We start from the raw sequence: 5041 nt of genomic DNA, 5'->3' as shown, positions 1-5041 counted from the left end.
TTTATTTTTCAAAATCATTTCAATTATGAGATAATTGGAAGTCACATTATTGTATTTATGAAAATGAATTATACATCAGCATTGATCACTAAACGTCTTAGCCAATGTTCTTAATACTACCTCTATACTACTAGTAGCAGATATCTAGACTGATGAAATGTCAATTGATAAGGAAAATACAGTTAAAAAAAGACAGTATATTTACCGGTTGCAAAAGGGTACCTATTAAGACCTATGCAACTGCTGTAATACCTTTTGTTTGAGTCAAGATGAAGATTCATCTCATATGTTTTGGTTTTGACTTCGTGAAAATCTTTATTGGTAATCAGGATACCAGTCACATCTTCATCACTGAATTCAGAAAAAGGGTTTCTCATGAGATATTGAAGTGTGTTTTTTCTCACTTGTATTTGACTCAGAATGATTTAATCTGTCATCAACATACTTCTCATAATAGGCCTTGATGATTGCATTATTGTCAGACTGTCATATTGAGAAAATTATTGTTAGCAGCAAGAGTGCTTTTATGTGGTTGTGCCTCTTTGAGATTGATTATACTTCTTGTAATCATATTGAAATCACCAGTCGTTATTCTTGAAACATCAATTTAAAAAAATTACTTGTTTTTATATTAAAAACTGTTTGTTGGAACTGTCTGTTGCATTTGCTGGGTCAGCAAGATTATCTGGCTTATTTCCCTTCATGTTGAGACCTTTTGATGGATCAAGAGTGACGGCTTTACTGTCAACAAACTGTTAACAAAGTCTTGATTCCTGTAATCTGCTGAATGATGATGTGGGATTAGTTGCTTAATTGTCTGTGGAAGCAGGTTATCCATTACGACTTTTTTGATAGTTATGTCAGTCATCTGTGATAACATAACAGCATCATCATCATTTTGACCTCTTCTTAAATGAGTTATTGGCTTATTATCAGCATGCCGTGCATTATTTATATCAATTTTCAAACCAGAAGAATCACACCAGCGTTTAACTTTTCAATGCATTCGTCAGTTGCTTTTATAGTCCCATTAATAGTGTCGAGAATCACACCCCGATCAGGTGATAACTTGGACAGGCTCCTCAAGGGACTTTTCCTCATTAGGAAAAAATCTGGACTTGAGCAAATCTGAACGGACAACTAAAACTGTTAACTTTAGCAGAGACAAAATCTGTTGCCCCTCCCAAACCATCATCAGGAAAATAGCTTTAAGGATGCCCTGGCCCCTCCACAATTTCTGTAATGGCCTCAAGATTGATGTAAAAATATGCATAGCTGAAGAGAGCTCGAAAGGGATCACACAGAACTGAAAATATATTGGAAATCCAGTTGCCAAAATCCCAAACAAAAGTGAGAAATTTTCTGTGGCCTGGGAAAATATCAATGTGGTGATAACCAGACTTAAAGTCAAATTTAAACAGGTAATAATAACAATCAAATAACTGTGTAGCGACGCCCAGATCTTTCAATTTAAACTTCTGCCTGTATGTAAACTGGTTGTCAAAGATCCAAAATGAGCCTTTGCTGTCCTGAACTACAGGTAGAAATTGAAAGTGTGTTAATGATACCGGGCTTACAAGCAAGTTCTTCAATAAGGTCCAAACAAAGTAAATCACTGACAGCTTGCGAAACAAAATCACTATCCTCACGAGTAGAAGTGTTGTTTCTCTTAACAAAAGGTGTTGTAACTTTAAAGAAGGGAATTTTTTAACCCTGCACAATAGCTTTCAAGATGAATTGCAAAACTTCAAAAGAACACCAAAAATCCACAATTTTTCTAAGTCTTCCACATATAGATGAATAAGTTAAATCAACTGCAAGAGAGTCTGAATCTTTGAACAGATCTAACATGAAAGAATCAGCACAAGCAGCAACGCTAGGATCCAAGTCAGTAGCACTGTCCAATTGCGGTTGCAAAGACAAACTGCTGACTTCAATGCTAACAGAGGAAAGAACTACACCTGATTTGTGGCGGTCCTCTAGTCTTTTTGTTGATGTATTTTGCTGGGCAGTTGTTAGACAGGATACACACCAGTGGCCGGATTTACCACACGCAAAATATGTCCCAGGTTAAGGTCGAGGCGAAAAACCAGGCACAAGTGCGGGAATAGCCCGTGGTTGGCTTGACACAGTAGCTTATATTCAAGGACCTTAGCCCATCTGTAGTCTGACTTGTTGGCCAGAAAAGTGTGTTTCTGTCGCTTAGAAATGAATGTAGCACCTTCTTCTAGGCTCGTTTTGACCTTCTCAAGCTGTGAATTTTCTGTGGCGGATTTGGTGTGGTCAAGCGTCTTGCTAAGCCTCTGGTTAAACCTGAATCGCTCCTTGTTTGCCTTTTTCTTAAACTAACGACATTTGTTGAATTTGAGGCAATCCATCTCTTTCATCTGGCTTTCCGCCTATTCTTTGTTTGACCGTTTGATCTGAGAAATGATCTGCTCTAAGAGGCCTTCGAAAGAATTGAGAAGATTGTCATTGTTAGCCTTGATTAGAGCTTTCATTTCTTCTCCCTCGATTGGCATGGCAACAGCGAGAAGAAATGACCAGAAAAAACCACTTAAAAACCACTTAATTTGGCATCAGCCAAAGGTGCAAGGTTGGTTCTGAAGCCTAGATGGACATCATGTGCTATACTCCCACTTATATACACCACTGCATCATTAGCCATGATGCTTGGGCCTAAGGCCCAGGCCTTGTGGTATCTAGTGCCGAAAAAATATTTACTGTATTTATTTATTTATTTTGCAGACTCAATTGTCAGTATACTATTTTCCACTCATAACCTCAAAACTGATTTCTCCCTCATGCAAAGTAAGAGCATACAGACTAAATCCAGCATTTGAACCACCAGACAGAGTTCAAGTTTGGCTGATCCTCTTTTTAAGTTTCTCTTTTTGTTTTGTCAAATTGAAATACAAAATTCCATACGGATCCTGAAAAGACTTCAAACTGACGGTAGGTTCTGAGAGATAAACATTGAATCCTTTTGTATACGATATCAATGTTCTGTATGTTTTCGCTACTTCAACTTTTAGATTAATTCTTTCGTGTGGATGAAGGACACTATTTGACATTTCAAGTTGAGCAGGTGTGATTGTTCGACCATTAGCAGTGTTGTAAGGATTGAACAGAAACATGTTTTTTTCTTCATCATTCAATTTATCATAATTTCGAGCCCAAATGGATACACGTCCTGGTTTTCTGATGCTGCTTGTAAGCTTAAAACTTCTCTGTCTTTGCCGTGTGCTTAGTGAAATCTTGATTCTTTCTTTGAGATATGAGGTTTCAAATACTGATCAAGAGAAATCTGTTCACTCAGTGCGTTGAAAATCATTTTAGGCAAAAAAAACGAATCTGCCCACATCAAGACCAGCTGCTGTAAAAAGCACATTAGCATCCGATTCGAAATTCATATCAAAACTTACTTCACCGTTTGGTGCTATTTGATCGAAAAAAGAATTGAAAAAATAAAATCTATGAAGCGGTAAGATCACATTATTACTTGCTTCAGCACCAGTAGAGAGAGACACCTTTCTCTTAGCAAATTTGTTATTGTAATTTGCATTAACACCATGAACAACATCACGAGCTTCATAACATCATCTGCATCATTACAAACGTGTTCAACTCGTCTCATTGTATAGTGAGTAAAATCCGTATGGATAGTTGTCTCTACACTGTGAAAAGACAAGGCCCACCTCTCTCGCTATAGTCTTTGGAAAACTCAGTCAAATTTTTGACATTGAAGGCATGATTGATACCAGGAGTGTCTAACACATTCGCACCATTGAAATCCACTTTGAGTTGATTGATAAGAGGAAAAGCCCCGTTTACAACTGCCACTGCATTCTCTGCTGCATAATTGGTGTTATCTGTTGTTTCTGTGATCTGGAAGTCCAATTCGAAATATACATTATACCAATCAAATGGAAGAGATTCATTGCTGGAATCAACAACAAACTTGTAGCCATTTTTTTTTCTGAGATTGACCATTTGCAGGCATTGTGACAGTCTTGTGACAGCAGAAAATGTTTATTTTGGGTCATATTCACAGGCTCTTTTGATTGTAATTTTCTTGTTCTCTGTTTGTGTGTGCAAAAATTTGATGATTTCCTCTCCTTTATCCTCTTGTGGACTGATATGAAAACCAGTGCCTTGTTTGTGCTGTTTAACATCTCTTGTGTCCTGTCTCTGGTGTTTTAATGGCTTGGGAGTTATCGAGTTTGTCATAAATTTTCTCTCTGATTAGCTGGCCTGTTTTGCTCCGAACATGTTTTGGAACTTTTTCAATGGCTTCTGTAGCTGCCTTTGTAGTGACATCTTTGTGTGTTTTGGTATGCCTGACAGCATATGCAGATCATTGAATATTTGAATGGCTTTGCTCGAATATCTCTTCTTTGGATTGAAACAACTCAATGAAACTCTTGTCACCATGGGCTTTAAACACGACCTTTCCCCCTTTGTGAGCTTCCACAATCATCTCATTCATCAACTGGGGCACATTGATTAAAAGACCACCCTACCGACCATTGTTGATCTTGTATACATTTCGTTTTGGTTGCTTGTATTTTCTGAGTCCTGTTTCAAGATCCGTTTTTATCAACCATTCAGTAGCATACAGCGTTGTAAGACAATACAGATGTAACTCGATCTCAGTCTAGTTAGACATTGATGGCGCATGTAATCACGTACATATTGTAACATCCTCCCTTTTTTTTTTTTTTTTTTTTTTTTTGGTGAAGAAAAGCTTGGAAAAAAGAGAAAAAGAAAGAAAGAAAAAAAAATTAACCAATAAAAGTGTCAATGTCAGTTCAGTTCAGAATCAATGCCATAGGACAAAATCTATCAGCTGGTGAGTTCGACATGAGAGGATTGGTAAACGAGAACACTGAACCCTATGATAACCGCGAAGAAGGATTTAAAGTCACGAGTCTAGTCACGGATATAGTCCTTGAGGTATGCTGGGCTCCTCCTGACTCGCTCTGACCTCCGACATTGTTCCGGAACAGTCACCTCTTCAGCGTGTGGCTCGTGAGGAGCA

General features: G+C 37.8%; 1 pseudogene; it reads right to left on the bottom strand.

Annotated features, from left to right (window-relative positions):
- Window positions 1–1707: 1707 nt before the first annotated feature.
- LOC149035373 (uncharacterized) lies at window positions 1708–2522 on the bottom strand (annotated as a pseudogene).
- Between the last annotated feature and the right edge of the window lie 2519 nt (window positions 2523–5041).

This window comes from Pocillopora damicornis, chromosome 13 (genome assembly GCF_964200805.1).
Source record: "Pocillopora damicornis chromosome 13, jaPocDami1.2, whole genome shotgun sequence".
Lineage (NCBI taxonomy): Eukaryota > Metazoa > Cnidaria > Anthozoa > Scleractinia > Pocilloporidae > Pocillopora > Pocillopora damicornis.
The sequence above is the reverse complement of the archived record's forward strand: the minus strand, read 5'-3'. Positions and strand labels throughout refer to the sequence as shown.